Source organism: Ochlerotatus camptorhynchus, unplaced genomic scaffold, assembly GCF_037179485.1.
Source record: "Ochlerotatus camptorhynchus isolate MF236.1 unplaced genomic scaffold, CSIRO-AGI_Acam_v1.1 ptg000494l, whole genome shotgun sequence".
Taxonomy (NCBI): domain Eukaryota; kingdom Metazoa; phylum Arthropoda; class Insecta; order Diptera; family Culicidae; genus Ochlerotatus; species Ochlerotatus camptorhynchus.
The window spans coordinates 1,004,227-1,021,268 of record NW_027040979.1 but is presented as its reverse complement, the minus strand read 5'-3'; the positions used below and the strand labels follow the sequence as shown (position 1 = coordinate 1,021,268).

The 17,042-nt window shown below is 31.7% G+C and overlaps 1 long non-coding RNA gene across 1 annotated transcript in view; it reads right to left on the bottom strand.

Moving 5' to 3' along the window:
* LOC135712597 (uncharacterized) overlaps positions 1–13,743 on the bottom strand; it is a 285,719-nt gene extending 271,976 nt beyond the window's left edge. The window contains exon 1 of the long non-coding RNA XR_010518658.1: positions 13,711–13,743. This is a non-coding gene — a long non-coding RNA (uncharacterized LOC135712597). The remainder of the gene's footprint in view (positions 1–13,710) is intronic.
* Positions 13,744–17,042: the final 3,299 nt, after the last annotated feature.

The following is a 17,042-nucleotide window of genomic DNA, read 5'->3' as shown; positions in this document are numbered from 1 at the left end:
GTAATAAACCTATCACTATTTTTTAAAAATTAACGGCACAACTCATCAAGCTGAAATTTTTACAGCAGGCAGTTGGTAATGACTTCTACTTGTAGAAAAAATTTCAGGCCAATCTGATGTTTGTTGTTTGAGATAGAGTGATTTCCCCGTTTTACGTTTGTTGTGGAATAATTATACTTTTTTGGTGTAATAAACTTATCACTATTTTTTAAAAATTAATGGCACAACAAATCAAGCTGAAATTTTTATAGAGGGCAGTTGGTAATGACTTCTACTTGTAGAAAAAATTTCAGGCCAATCTGATGTTTGTTGTTTGAGATAGAGTGATTTCCCCGTTTAACGTTTGTTGTGGAATAATTATACTTTTTTGTGTAATAAACCTATCACTATTTTTTTAAAATTAACGGCACAACTCATCAAGCTGAAATTTTTACAGCAGGCAGTTGGTAATGACTTCTACTTGTAGAAAAAATTTCAGGCCAATCTGATGTTTGTTGTTTGAGATAGAGTGATTTCCCCGTTTTACGTTTGTTGTGGAATAATTATACTTTTTTGTGTAATAAACCTATCACTATTTTTTAAAAATTAACGGCACATCTCATCAAGCTGAAATTTTCACAGAAGGCAGTTGGTAATGACTTCTACTTGTAGAAAAAATTTCAGGCCAATCTGATGTTTGTTGTTTGAGATAGAGTGATTTCCCCGTTTTACGTTTGTTGTGGAATAATTATACTTTTTTGGTGTAATAAACTTATCACTATTTTTTAAAAATTAATGGCACAACAAATCAAGCTGAAATTTTTATAGAGGGCAGTTGGTAATGACTTCTACTTGTAGAAAAAATTTCAGGCCAATCTGATGTTTGTTGTTTGAGATAGAGTGATTTCCCCGTTTAACGTTTGTTGTGGAATAATTATACTTTTTTGTGTAATAAACCTATCACTATTTTTTAAAAATTAACGGCACAACTCATCAAGCTGAAATTTTTACAGCAGGCAGTTGGTAATGACTTCTACTTGTAGAAAAAATTTCAGGCCAATCTGATGTTTGTTGTTTGAGATAGAGTGATTTCCCCGTTTTACGTTTGTTGTGGAATAATTATACTTTTTTGGTGTAATAAACTTATCACTATTTTTTAAAAATTAATGGCACAACAAATCAAGCTGAAATTTTTATAGAGGGCAGTTGGTAATGACTTCTACTTGTAGAAAAAATTTCAGGCCAATCTGATGTTTGTTGTTTGAGATAGAGTGATTTCCCCGTTTAACGTTTGTTGTGGAATAATTATACTTTTTTGTGTAATAAACCTATCACTATTTTTTAAAAATTAACGGCACAACTCATCAAGCTGAAATTTTTACAGCAGGCAGTTGGTAATGACTTCTACTTGTAGAAAAAATTTCAGGCCAATCTGATGTTTGTTGTTTGAGATAGAGTGATTTCCCCGTTTTACGTTTGTTGTGGAATAATTATACTTTTTTGGTGTAATAAACTTATCACTATTTTTTAAAAATTAATGGCACAACAAATCAAGCTGAAATTTTTATAGAGGGCAGTTGGTAATGACTTCTACTTGTAGAAAAAATTTCAGGCCAATCTGATGTTTGTTGTTTGAGATAGAGTGATTTCCCCGTTTTACGTTTGTTGTGGAATAATTATACTTTTTTGTGTAATAAACCTATCACTATTTTTTAAAAATTAACGGCACAACTCATCAAGCTGAAATTTTCACAGAAGACAGTTGGTAATGACTTCTACTTGTAGAAAAAATTTCAGGCCAATCTGATGTTTGTTGTTTGAGATAGAGTGATTTCCCCGTTTTACGTTTGTTGTGGAATAATTATACTTTTTTGTGTAATAAACCTATCACTATTTTTTTTTAAATTAACGGCACAACTCATCAAGCTGAAATTTACTCTGAAGGCAGATGGTAATTACTTCTACTTGTAGAAAAAATTTCAGGCCAATCTGATGTTTGTTGTTTGAGATAGAGTGATTTCCCCGTTTTACGTTTGTTGTGGAATAATTATACTTTTTTGTGTAATAAACTTATCACTATTTTTTAAAAATTAATGGCACAACTTATCAAGCTGAAATTTTTATAGAAGGCAGATGGTAATGACATCTACTTGTAGAAAAAATTTCAGGCCAATCTGACGGTTGGGGTTAGAGATAGAGTGATTTCCCCGGTTTACTTTTGTTGTGGAAAAAATTAATTGAAGATTTTTAACAAAAGAAAAGCAGTCTTCATATAGGACATTAAAAACCATCTCGGATTGTTGGTTGTTCTTAGTAACGTTCAACCTGCTTGCAAACGGGGTGATTGGGTTTAGAATCGAAAAAAAAATCGGCGTAGAAACTACCTTATTAAAAAGGGGAAGCCTGGCTCAAAGTTTCCCCATGAGACACGGCAATGAGTCTTAACACCTGAAATCTGATGTCTGTGTTAGGGAATCCAAACTTTTTTTTTTTTTTTTTTCTTTTTTTTTTTTTTTGTTGCGCTTTGTAGTGACTACTCCATAATGGTTGAGTTTGCAATAATTTCTACTTGTAGAAAAAATTTCAGGCCAATCTGATGTTTGTTGTTTGAGATAGAGTGATTTCCCCGTTTTACGTTTGTTGTGGAATAATTATACTTTTTTGGTGTAATAAACTTATCACTATTTTTAAAAAATTAATGGCACAACAAATCAAGCTGAAATTTTTATAGAGGGCAGTTGGTAATGACTTCTACTTGTAGAAAAAATTTCAGGCCAATCTGATGTTTGTTGTTTGAGATAGAGTGATTTCCCCGTTTTACGTTTGTTGTGGAATAATTATACTTTTTTGTGTAATAAACCTATCACTATTTTTTAAAAATTAACGGCACAACTCATCAAGCTGAAATTTTCTCTGAAGGCAGATGGTAATGACTTCTACTTGTAGAAAAAATTTCAGGCCAATCTGATGTTTGTTGTTTGAGATAGAGTGATTTCCCCGTTTACGTTTGTTGTGGAATAATTATACTTTTTTGTGTAATAAACCTATCACTATTTTTTAAAAATTAACGGCACAACTCATCAAGCTGAAATTTTCTCTGAAGGCAGATGGTAATTACTTCTACTTGTAGAAAAAAATTCAGGCCAATCTGATGTTTGTTGTTTGAGATAGAGTGATTTCCCCGTTTTACGTTTTTTGTGGAATAATTATACTTTTTTGTGTAATAAACCTATCACTATTTTTTTTAAATTAACGGCACAACTCATCAAGCTGAAATTTTCACAGAAGACAGTTGGTAATGACTTCTACTTGTAGAAAAAATTTCAGGCCAATCTGATGTTTGTTGTTTGAGATAGAGTGATTTCCCCGTTTTACGTTTGTTGTGGAATAATTATACTTTTTTGTGTAATAAACCTATCACTATTTTTTAAAAATTAACGGCACAACTCATCAAGCTGAAATTTTTACAGCAGGCAGGTGGTAATGACTTCTCTTTGTAGAAACATTTTCAGGCCAATCTGATGTTTGTTGTTTGAGATAGAGTGATTTCCCCGTTTTACGTTTTTTGTGGAATAATTATACTTTTTTGTGTAATAAACCTATCACTATTTTTTAAAAATTAACGGCACAACTCATCAAGCTGAAATTTTCACAGAAGACAGTTGGTAATGACTTCTACTTGTAGAAAAAATTTCAGGCCAATCTGATGTTTGTTGTTTGAGATAGAGTGATTTCCCCGTTTTACGTTTTTTGTGGAATAATTATACTTTTTTGTGTAATAAACCTATCACTATTTTTTAAAAATTAACGGCACAACTCATCAAGCTGAAATTATCACAGAAGACAGTTGGTAATGACTTCTACTTGTAGAAAAAATTTCAGGCCAATCTGATGTTTGTTGTTTGAGATAGAGTGATTTCCCCGTTTTACGTTTGTTGTGGAATAATTATACTTTTTTGGTGTAATAAACTTATCACTATTTTTTAAAAATTAATGGCACAACAAATCAAGCTGAAATTTTTATAGAGGGCAGTTGGTAATGACTTCTACTTGTAGAAAAAATTTCAGGCCAATCTGATGTTTGTTGTTTGAGATAGAGTGATTTCCCCGTTTAACGTTTGTTGTGGAATAATTATACTTTTTTGTGTAATAAACCTATCACTATTTTTTTAAAATTAACGGCACAACTCATCAAGCTGAAATTTTTACAGCAGGCAGTTGGTAATGACTTCTACTTGTAGAAAAAATTTCAGGCCAATCTGATGTTTGTTGTTTGAGATAGAGTGATTTCCCCGTTTTACGTTTGTTGTGGAATAATTATACTTTTTTGTGTAATAAACCTATCACTATTTTTTAAAAATTAACGGCACATCTCATCAAGCTGAAATTTTCACAGAAGGCAGTTGGTAATGACTTCTACTTGTAGAAAAAATTTCAGGCCAATCTGATGTTTGTTGTTTGAGATAGAGTGATTTCCCCGTTTTACGTTTGTTGTGGAATAATTATACTTTTTTGGTGTAATAAACTTATCACTATTTTTTAAAAATTAATGGCACAACAAATCAAGCTGAAATTTTTATAGAGGGCAGTTGGTAATGACTTCTACTTGTAGAAAAAATTTCAGGCCAATCTGATGTTTGTTGTTTGAGATAGAGTGATTTCCCCGTTTAACGTTTGTTGTGGAATAATTATACTTTTTTGTGTAATAAACCTATCACTATTTTTTAAAAATTAACGGCACAACTCATCAAGCTGAAATTTTTACAGCAGGCAGTTGGTAATGACTTCTACTTGTAGAAAAAATTTCAGGCCAATCTGATGTTTGTTGTTTGAGATAGAGTGATTTCCCCGTTTTACGTTTGTTGTGGAATAATTATACTTTTTTGGTGTAATAAACTTATCACTATTTTTTAAAAATTAATGGCACAACAAATCAAGCTGAAATTTTTATAGAGGGCAGTTGGTAATGACTTCTACTTGTAGAAAAAATTTCAGGCCAATCTGATGTTTGTTGTTTGAGATAGAGTGATTTCCCCGTTTAACGTTTGTTGTGGAATAATTATACTTTTTTGTGTAATAAACCTATCACTATTTTTTAAAAATTAACGGCACAACTCATCAAGCTGAAATTTTTACAGCAGGCAGTTGGTAATGACTTCTACTTGTAGAAAAAATTTCAGGCCAATCTGATGTTTGTTGTTTGAGATAGAGTGATTTCCCCGTTTTACGTTTGTTGTGGAATAATTATACTTTTTTGGTGTAATAAACTTATCACTATTTTTTAAAAATTAATGGCACAACAAATCAAGCTGAAATTTTTATAGAGGGCAGTTGGTAATGACTTCTACTTGTAGAAAAAATTTCAGGCCAATCTGATGTTTGTTGTTTGAGATAGAGTGATTTCCCCGTTTTACGTTTGTTGTGGAATAATTATACTTTTTTGTGTAATAAACCTATCACTATTTTTTAAAAATTAACGGCACAACTCATCAAGCTGAAATTTTCACAGAAGACAGTTGGTAATGACTTCTACTTGTAGAAAAAATTTCAGGCCAATCTGATGTTTGTTGTTTGAGATAGAGTGATTTCCCCGTTTTACGTTTGTTGTGGAATAATTATACTTTTTTGTGTAATAAACCTATCACTATTTTTTTTTAAATTAACGGCACAACTCATCAAGCTGAAATTTACTCTGAAGGCAGATGGTAATTACTTCTACTTGTAGAAAAAATTTCAGGCCAATCTGATGTTTGTTGTTTGAGATAGAGTGATTTCCCCGTTTTACGTTTGTTGTGGAATAATTATACTTTTTTGTGTAATAAACTTATCACTATTTTTTAAAAATTAATGGCACAACTTATCAAGCTGAAATTTTTATAGAAGGCAGATGGTAATGACATCTACTTGTAGAAAAAATTTCAGGCCAATCTGACGGTTGGGGTTAGAGATAGAGTGATTTCCCCGGTTTACTTTTGTTGTGGAAAAAATTAATTGAAGATTTTTAACAAAAGAAAAGCAGTCTTCATATAGGACATTAAAAACCATCTCGGATTGTTGGTTGTTCTTAGTAACGTTCAACCTGCTTGCAAACGGGGTGATTGGGTTTAGAATCGAAAAAAAAATCGGCGTAGAAACTACCTTATTAAAAAGGGGAAGCCTGGCTCAAAGTTTCCCCATGAGACACGGCAATGAGTCTTAACACCTGAAATCTGATGTCTGTGTTAGGGAATCCAAACTTTTTTTTTTTTTTTTTTTTTTTTTGCGCTTTGTAGTGACTACTCCATAATGGTTGAGTTTGCAATAATTTCTACTTGTAGAAACAATTTCAGGCCAATCTGAAGGTTGGGGTTAGAGATAGAGCGATTTGCCTGTTTTACTGTTGTGTAATAAATCTATTACGATTTTTTTTAATTAACGGCACAACAAATCAAGCTGAAATTTTCACAGAAGGCAGTTGGTAGTGACCTCTACTTGTAGAAAAAATTTCAGGACAATCTAATGCTTGTTGTTTGAGATAGAGTGATTTCCCCGTTTAACGTTTGTTGTGGAATAATTATACTTTTTTGGTGTAATAAACTTATCACTATTTTTTAAAAATTAACGGCACAACTCATCAAGCTGAAATTTTTACAGCAGGCAGTTGGTAATGACTTCTACTTGTAGAAAAAATTTCAGGCCAATCTGATGTTTGTTGTTTGAGATAGAGTGATTTCCCCGTTTTACGTTTGTTGTGGAATAATTATACTTTTTTGGTGTAATAAACTTATCACTATTTTTTAAAAATTAATGGCACAACAAATCAAGCTGAAATTTTTATAGAGGGCAGTTGGTAATGACTTCTACTTGTAGAAAAAATTTCAGGCCAATCTGATGTTTGTTGTTTGAGATAGAGTGATTTCCCCGTTTTACGTTTGTTGTGGAATAATTATACTTTTTTGTGTAATAAACCTATCACTATTTTTTAAAAATTAACGGCACAACTCATCAAGCTGAAATTATCACAGAAGACAGTTGGTAATGACTTCTACTTGTAGAAAAAATTTCAGGCCAATCTGATGTTTGTTGTTTGAGATAGAGTGATTTCCCCGTTTTACGTTTGTTGTGGAATAATTATACTTTTTTGTGTAATAAACCTATCACTATTTTTTTTTAAATTAACGGCACAACTCATCAAGCTGAAATTTACTCTGAAGGCAGATGGTAATTACTTCTACTTGTAGAAAAAATTTCAGGCCAATCTGATGTTTGTTGTTTTAGATAGAGTGATTTCCCCGTTTAACGTTTGTTGTGGAATAATTATACTTTTTTGTGTAATAAACCTATCACTATTTTTTAAAAATTAACGGCACATCTCATCAAGCTGAAATTTTCACAGAAGGCAGTTGGTAATGACTTCTACTTGTAGAAAAAATTTCAGGCCAATCTGATGTTTGTTGTTTGAGATAGAGTGATTTCCCCGTTTTACGTTTGTTGTGGAATAATTATACTTTTTTGGTGTAATAAACTTATCACTATTTTTTAAAAATTAATGGCACAACAAATCAAGCTGAAATTTTTATAGAGGGCAGTTGGTAATGACTTCTACTTGTAGAAAAAATTTCAGGCCAATCTGATGTTTGTTGTTTGAGATAGAGTGATTTCCCCGTTTAACGTTTGTTGTGGAATAATTATACTTTTTTGTGTAATAAACCTATCACTATTTTTTAAAAATTAACGGCACAACTCATCAAGCTGAAATTTTTACAGCAGGCAGTTGGTAATGACTTCTACTTGTAGAAAAAATTTCAGGCCAATCTGATGTTTGTTGTTTGAGATAGAGTGATTTCCCCGTTTTACGTTTGTTGTGGAATAATTATACTTTTTTGGTGTAATAAACTTATCACTATTTTTTAAAAATTAATGGCACAACAAATCAAGCTGAAATTTTTATAGAGGGCAGTTGGTAATGACTTCTACTTGTAGAAAAAATTTCAGGCCAATCTGATGTTTGTTGTTTGAGATAGAGTGATTTCCCCGTTTAACGTTTGTTGTGGAATAATTATACTTTTTTGTGTAATAAACCTATCACTATTTTTTTAAAATTAACGGCACAACTCATCAAGCTGAAATTTTTACAGCAGGCAGTTGGTAATGACTTCTACTTGTAGAAAAAATTTCAGGCCAATCTGATGTTTGTTGTTTGAGATAGAGTGATTTCCCCGTTTTACGTTTGTTGTGGAATAATTATACTTTTTTGTGTAATAAACCTATCACTATTTTTTAAAAATTAACGGCACATCTCATCAAGCTGAAATTTTCACAGAAGGCAGTTGGTAATGACTTCTACTTGTAGAAAAAATTTCAGGCCAATCTGATGTTTGTTGTTTGAGATAGAGTGATTTCCCCGTTTTACGTTTGTTGTGGAATAATTATACTTTTTTGGTGTAATAAACTTATCACTATTTTTTAAAAATTAATGGCACAACAAATCAAGCTGAAATTTTTATAGAGGGCAGTTGGTAATGACTTCTACTTGTAGAAAAAATTTCAGGCCAATCTGATGTTTGTTGTTTGAGATAGAGTGATTTCCCCGTTTAACGTTTGTTGTGGAATAATTATACTTTTTTGTGTAATAAACCTATCACTATTTTTTAAAAATTAACGGCACAACTCATCAAGCTGAAATTTTTACAGCAGGCAGTTGGTAATGACTTCTACTTGTAGAAAAAATTTCAGGCCAATCTGATGTTTGTTGTTTGAGATAGAGTGATTTCCCCGTTTTACGTTTGTTGTGGAATAATTATACTTTTTTGGTGTAATAAACTTATCACTATTTTTTAAAAATTAATGGCACAACAAATCAAGCTGAAATTTTTATAGAGGGCAGTTGGTAATGACTTCTACTTGTAGAAAAAATTTCAGGCCAATCTGATGTTTGTTGTTTGAGATAGAGTGATTTCCCCGTTTAACGTTTGTTGTGGAATAATTATACTTTTTTGTGTAATAAACCTATCACTATTTTTTAAAAATTAACGGCACAACTCATCAAGCTGAAATTTTTACAGCAGGCAGTTGGTAATGACTTCTACTTGTAGAAAAAATTTCAGGCCAATCTGATGTTTGTTGTTTGAGATAGAGTGATTTCCCCGTTTTACGTTTGTTGTGGAATAATTATACTTTTTTGGTGTAATAAACTTATCACTATTTTTTAAAAATTAATGGCACAACAAATCAAGCTGAAATTTTTATAGAGGGCAGTTGGTAATGACTTCTACTTGTAGAAAAAATTTCAGGCCAATCTGATGTTTGTTGTTTGAGATAGAGTGATTTCCCCGTTTTACGTTTGTTGTGGAATAATTATACTTTTTTGTGTAATAAACCTATCACTATTTTTTAAAAATTAACGGCACAACTCATCAAGCTGAAATTTTCACAGAAGACAGTTGGTAATGACTTCTACTTGTAGAAAAAATTTCAGGCCAATCTGATGTTTGTTGTTTGAGATAGAGTGATTTCCCCGTTTTACGTTTGTTGTGGAATAATTATACTTTTTTGTGTAATAAACCTATCACTATTTTTTTTTAAATTAACGGCACAACTCATCAAGCTGAAATTTACTCTGAAGGCAGATGGTAATTACTTCTACTTGTAGAAAAAATTTCAGGCCAATCTGATGTTTGTTGTTTGAGATAGAGTGATTTCCCCGTTTTACGTTTGTTGTGGAATAATTATACTTTTTTGTGTAATAAACTTATCACTATTTTTTAAAAATTAATGGCACAACTTATCAAGCTGAAATTTTTATAGAAGGCAGATGGTAATGACATCTACTTGTAGAAAAAATTTCAGGCCAATCTGACGGTTGGGGTTAGAGATAGAGTGATTTCCCCGGTTTACTTTTGTTGTGGAAAAAATTAATTGAAGATTTTTAACAAAAGAAAAGCAGTCTTCATATAGGACATTAAAAACCATCTCGGATTGTTGGTTGTTCTTAGTAACGTTCAACCTGCTTGCAAACGGGGTGATTGGGTTTAGAATCGAAAAAAAAATCGGCGTAGAAACTACCTTATTAAAAAGGGGAAGCCTGGCTCAAAGTTTCCCCATGAGACACGGCAATGAGTCTTAACACCTGAAATCTGATGTCTGTGTTAGGGAATCCAAACTTTTTTTTTTTTTTTTTTCCTTTTTTTTTTTTTTTTGTTGCGCTTTGTAGTGACTACTCCATAATGGTTGAGTTTGCAATAATTTCTACTTGTAGAAACAATTTCAGGCCAATCTGAAGGTTGGGGTTAGAGATAGAGCGATTTGCCTGTTTTACTGTTGTGTAATAAATCTATTACGATTTTTTTTAATTAACGGCACAACAAATCAAGCTGAAATTTTCACAGAAGGCAGTTGGTAGTGACCTCTACTTGTAGAAAAAATTTCAGGACAATCTAATGCTTGTTGTTTGAGATAGAGTGATTTCCCCGTTTAACGTTTGTTGTGGAATAATTATACTTTTTTGTGTAATAAACCTATCACTATTTTTTAAAAATTAACGGCACAACTCATCAAGCTGAAATTTTTACAGCAGGCAGTTGGTAATGACTTCTCTTTGTAGAAAAATTTTCAGGCCAATCTGATGTTTGTTGTTTGAGATAGAGTGATTTCCCCGTTTTACGTTTGTTGTGGAATAATTATACTTTTTTGTGTAATAAACTTATCACTATTTTTTAAAAATTAATGGCACAACTTATCAAGCTGAAATTTTTATAGAAGGCAGATGGTAATGACATCTACTTGTAGAAAAAATTTCAGGCCAATCTGACGGTTGGGGTTAGAGATAGAGTGATTTCCCCGGTTTACTTTTGTTGTGGAAAAAATTAATTGAAGATTTTTAACAAAAGAAAAGCAGTCTTCATATAGGACATTAAAAACCATCTCGGATTGTTGGTTGTTCTTAGTAACGTTCAACCTGCTTGCAAACGGGGTGATTGGGTTTAGAATCGAAAAAAAAATCGGCGTAGAAACTACCTTATTAAAAAGGGGAAGCCTGGCTCAAAGTTTCCCCATGGGACACGGCAATGAGTCTTAACACCTGAAATCTGATGTCTGTGTTAGGGAATCCAAACTTTTTTTTTTTTTTTTTTTCTTTTTTTTTTTTTTTGTTGCGCTTTGTAGTGACTACTCCATAATGGTTGAGTTTGCAATAATTTCTACTTGTAGAAAAAATTTCAGGCCAATCTGATGTTTGTTGTTTGAGATAGAGTGATTTCCCCGTTTTACGTTTGTTGTGGAATAATTATACTTTTTTGGTGTAATAAACTTATCACTATTTTTAAAAAATTAATGGCACAACAAATCAAGCTGAAATTTTTATAGAGGGCAGTTGGTAATGACTTCTACTTGTAGAAAAAATTTCAGGCCAATCTGATGTTTGTTGTTTGAGATAGAGTGATTTCCCCGTTTTACGTTTGTTGTGGAATAATTATACTTTTTTGTGTAATAAACCTATCACTATTTTTTAAAAATTAACGGCACAACTCATCAAGCTGAAATTTTCTCTGAAGGCAGATGGTAATGACTTCTACTTGTAGAAAAAATTTCAGGCCAATCTGATGTTTGTTGTTTGAGATAGAGTGATTTCCCCGTTTACGTTTGTTGTGGAATAATTATACTTTTTTGTGTAATAAACCTATCACTATTTTTTAAAAATTAACGGCACAACTCATCAAGCTGAAATTTTCTCTGAAGGCAGATGGTAATTACTTCTACTTGTAGAAAAAAATTCAGGCCAATCTGATGTTTGTTGTTTGAGATAGAGTGATTTCCCCGTTTTACGTTTTTTGTGGAATAATTATACTTTTTTGTGTAATAAACCTATCACTATTTTTTTTAAATTAACGGCACAACTCATCAAGCTGAAATTTTCACAGAAGACAGTTGGTAATGACTTCTACTTGTAGAAAAAATTTCAGGCCAATCTGATGTTTGTTGTTTGAGATAGAGTGATTTCCCCGTTTTACGTTTGTTGTGGAATAATTATACTTTTTTGTGTAATAAACCTATCACTATTTTTTAAAAATTAACGGCACAACTCATCAAGCTGAAATTTTTACAGCAGGCAGGTGGTAATGACTTCTCTTTGTAGAAACATTTTCAGGCCAATCTGATGTTTGTTGTTTGAGATAGAGTGATTTCCCCGTTTTACGTTTTTTGTGGAATAATTATACTTTTTTGTGTAATAAACCTATCACTATTTTTTAAAAATTAACGGCACAACTCATCAAGCTGAAATTTTCACAGAAGACAGTTGGTAATGACTTCTACTTGTAGAAAAAATTTCAGGCCAATCTGATGTTTGTTGTTTGAGATAGAGTGATTTCCCCGTTTTACGTTTTTTGTGGAATAATTATACTTTTTTGTGTAATAAACCTATCACTATTTTTTAAAAATTAACGGCACAACTCATCAAGCTGAAATTTTCACAGAAGACAGTTGGTAATGACTTCTACTTGTAGAAAAAATTTCAGGCCAATCTGATGTTTGTTGTTTGAGATGGAGTGATTTCCCCGTTTTACGTTTGTTGTGGAATAATTATACTTTTTTGTGTAATAAACCTATCACTATTTTTTAAAAATTAACGGCACAACTCATCAAGCTGAAATTTTCTCTGAAGGCAGTTGGTAATTACTTCTACTTGTAGAAAAAATTTCAGGCCAATCTGATGTTTGTTGTTTGAGATAGAGTGATTTCCCCGTTTTATGTTTGTTGTGGAATAATTATACTTTTTTGTGTAATAAACCTATCACTATTTTTTAAAAATTAACGGCACAACTCATCAAGCTGAAATTTTTACAGAAGACAGTTGGTAATGACTTCTACTTGTAGAAAAAATTTCAGGCCAATCTGATGTTTGTTGTTTGAGATAGAGTGATTTCCCCGTTTTACGTTTGTTGTGGAATAATTATACTTTTTTGTGTAATAAACCTATCACTATTTTTTTTTAAATTAACGGCACAACTCATCAAGCTGAAATTTACTCTGAAGGCAGATGGTAATGACTTCTACTTGTAGAAAAAATTTCAGGCCAATCTGATGTTTGTTGTTTGAGATAGAGTGATTTCCCCGTTTTTCGTTTGTTGTGGAATAATTATACTTTTTTCTGTAATAAACTTATCACTATTTTTTAAATTAATGGCACAACTCATCAAGCTGAAATTTTTACAGCAGGCAGTTGGTAATGACTTCTCTTTGTAGAAAAATTTTCAGGCCAATCTGATGTTTGTTGTTTGAGATAGAGTGATTTCCCCGTTTTACGTTTGTTGTGGAATAATTATACTTTTTTGTGTAATAAACTTATCACTATTTTTTAAAAATTAATGGCACAACTTATCAAGCTGAAATTTTTATAGAAGGCAGATGGTAATGACATCTACTTGTAGAAAAAATTTCAGGCCAATCTGACGGTTGGGGTTAGAGATAGAGTGATTTCCCCGGTTTACTTTTGTTGTGGAAAAAATTAATTGAAGATTTTTAACAGAAGAAAAGCAGTCTTCATATAGAACATTAAAACCATCTCGGATTGTTGGTTGTTCTTAGTAACGTTCAACCTGCTTGCAAACGGGGTGATTGGGTTTAGAATCGAAAAAAAAATCGGCGTAGAAACTACCTTATTAAAAAGGGGAAGCCTGGCTCAAAGTTTCCCCATGGGACACGGCAATGAGTCTTAACACCTGAAATCTGATGTCTGTGTTAGGGAATCCAAACTTTTTTTTTTTTTGTTTTTTTTTTTTTTTTTTTTTTTTTTTTTTTTTGCGCTTTGTAGTGACTACTCCATAATGGTTGAGTTTGCAATAATTTCTACTTGTAGAAACAATTTCAGGCCAATCTGATGGTTGGGGTTAGAGATAGAGCGATTTGCCTGTTTTACTGTTGTGTAATAAATCTATTACGATTTTTTTTAATTAACGGCACAACAAATCAAGCTGAAATTTTTATAGAGGGCAGTTGGTAATGACTTCTACTTGTAGAAACATTTTCAGGCCAATCTGATGTTTGTTGTTTGAGATAGAGTGATTTCCCCGTTTAACGTTTATTGTGGAATAATTATACTTTTTAGTGTAATACACCTATCACTATTTTTTAAAAATTAACGGCACAACTCATCAAGCTGAAATTTTTACAGCAGGCAGTTGGTAATGACTTCTACTTGTAGAAAAAATTTCAGGCCAATCTGATGTTTGTTGTTTGAGATAGAGTGATTTCCCCGTTTTACGTTTGTTGTGGAATAATTATACTTTTTTGTGTAATAAACCTATCACTATTTTTTTAAAATAAACGGCACAACTAATAAAGCTGAAATTTTCTCTGAAGGCAGATGGTAATGACTTCTACTTGTAGAAAAAATTTCAGGCCAATCTGATGTTTGTTGTTTGAGATAGAGTGATTTCCCCGTTTTACGTTTGTTGTGGAATAATTATACTTTTTTGTGTAATAAACCTATCACTATTTTTTAAAAATTAACGGCACAACTCATCAAGCTGAAATTTTCTCTGAAGGCAGATGGTAATGACTTCTACTTGTAGAAAAAATTTCAGGCCAATCTGATGTTTGTTGTTTGAGATAGAGTGATTTCCCCGTTTTACGTTTGTTGTGGAATAATTATACTTTTTTCTGTAATAAACTTATCACTATTTTTTTAAATTAACGGCACAACTCATCAAGCTGAAATTTTTACAGCAGGCAGTTGGTAATGACTTCTCTTTGTAGAAAAATTTTCAGGCCAATCTGATGTTTGTTGTTTGAGATAGAGTGATTTCCCCGTTTTACGTTTGTTGTGGAATAATTATACTTTTTTGTGTAATAAACCTATCACTATTTTTTAAAAATTAACGGCACATCTCATCAAGCTGAAATTTTCACAGAAGGCAGTTGGTAATTACTTCTACTTGTAGAAAAAATTTCAGGCCAATCTGATGTTTGTTGTTTGAGATAGAGTGATTTCCCCGTTTTACGTTTGTTGTGGAATAATTATACTTTTTTGTGTAATAAACCTATCACTATTTTTTAAAAATTAACGGCACAACTCATCAAGCTGAAATTTTCTCTGAAGGCAGATGGTAATTACTTCTACTTGTAGAAAAAATTTCAGGCCAATCTGATGTTTGTTGTTTGAGATAGAGTGATTTCCCCGTTTTATGTTTGTTGTGGAATAATTATACTTTTTTGTGTAATAAACCTATCACTATTTTTTAAAAATTAACGGCACAACTCATCAAGCTGAAATTTTCACAGAAGACAGTTGGTAATGACTTCTACTTGTAGAAAAAATTTCAGGCCAATCTGATGTTTGTTGTTTGAGATAGAGTGATTTCCCCGTTTTACGTTTGTTGTGGAATAATTATACTTTTTTGTGTAATAAACCTATCACTATTTTTTAAAAATTAACGGCACAACTCATCAAGCTGAAATTTTCTCTGAAGGCAGATGGTAATTACTTCTACTTGTAGAAAAAATTTCAGGCCAATCTGATGTTTGTTGTTTGAGATAGAGTGATTTCCCCGTTTTATGTTTGTTGTGGAATAATTATACTTTTTTGTGTAATAAACCTATCACTATTTTTTAAAAATTAACGGCACATCTCATCAAGCTGAAATTTTCACAGAAGGCAGTTGGTAATTACTTCTACTTGTAGAAAAAATTTCAGGCCAATCTGATGTTTGTTGTTTGAGATAGAGTGATTTCCCCGTTTTACGTTTGTTGTGGAATAATTATACTTTTTTGTGTAATAAACCTATCACTATTTTTTAAAAATTAACGGCACAACTCATCAAGCTGAAATTTTCTCTGAAGGCAGATGGTAATTACTTCTACTTGTAGAAAAAATTTCAGGCCAATCTGATGTTTGTTGTTTGAGATAGAGTGATTTCCCCGTTTTATGTTTGTTGTGGAATAATTATACTTTTTTGTGTAATAAACCTATCACTATTTTTTAAAAATTAACGGCACAACTCATCAAGCTGAAATTTTTACAGCAGGCAGGTGGTAATGACTTCTCTTTGTAGAAAAATTTTCAGGCCAATCTGATGTTTGTTGTTTGAGATAGAGTGATTTCCCCGTTTACGTTTGTTGTGGAATAATTATACTTTTTTGTGTAATAAACCTATCACTATTTTTTTTTAAATTAACGGCACAACTCATCAAGCTGAAATTTACTCTGAAGGCAGATGGTAATGACTTCTACTTGTAGAAAAAATTTCAGGCCAATCTGATGTTTGTTGTTTGAGATAGAGTGATTTCCCCGTTTACGTTTGTTGTGGAATAATTATACTTTTTTGTGTAATAAACCTATCACTATTTTTTAAAAATTAACGGCACAACTCATCAAGCTGAAATTTTTACAGCAGGCAGGTGGTAATGACTTCTCTTTTTAGAAAAATTTTCAGGCCAATCTGATGTTTGTTGTTTGAGATAGAGTGATTTCCCCGTTTACGTTTGTTGTGGAATAATTATACTTTTTTGTGTAATAAACCTATCACTATTTTTTTTAAATTAACGGCACAACTCATCAAGCTGAAATTTACTCTGAAGGCAGATGGTAATTACTTCTACTTGTAGAAAAAATTTCAGGCCAATCTGATGTTTGTTGTTTGAGATAGAGTGATTTCCCCGTTTTATGTTTGTTGTGGAATAATTATACTTTTTTGTGTAATAAACCTATCACTATTTTTTAAAAATTAATGGCGCAACTCATCAAGCTGAAATTTTCTCTGAAGGCAGATGGTAATGACTTCTACTTGTAGAAAAAATTTCACGCCAATCTGATGTTTGTTGTTTGAGATAGAGTGATTTCCCCGTTTTACGTTTGTTGTGGAATAATTATACTTTTTTGTGTAATAAACCTATCACTATTTTTTAAAAATTAACGGCACAACTCATCAAGCTGAAATTTTCTCTGAAGGCAGATGGTAATTACTTTTACTAGTAGAAAAAATTTCAGGCCAATCTGATGTTTGTTGTTTGAGATAGAGTGATTTCCCCGTTTTACGTTTGTTGTGGAATAATTATACTTTTTTGTGTAATAAACCTATCACTATTTT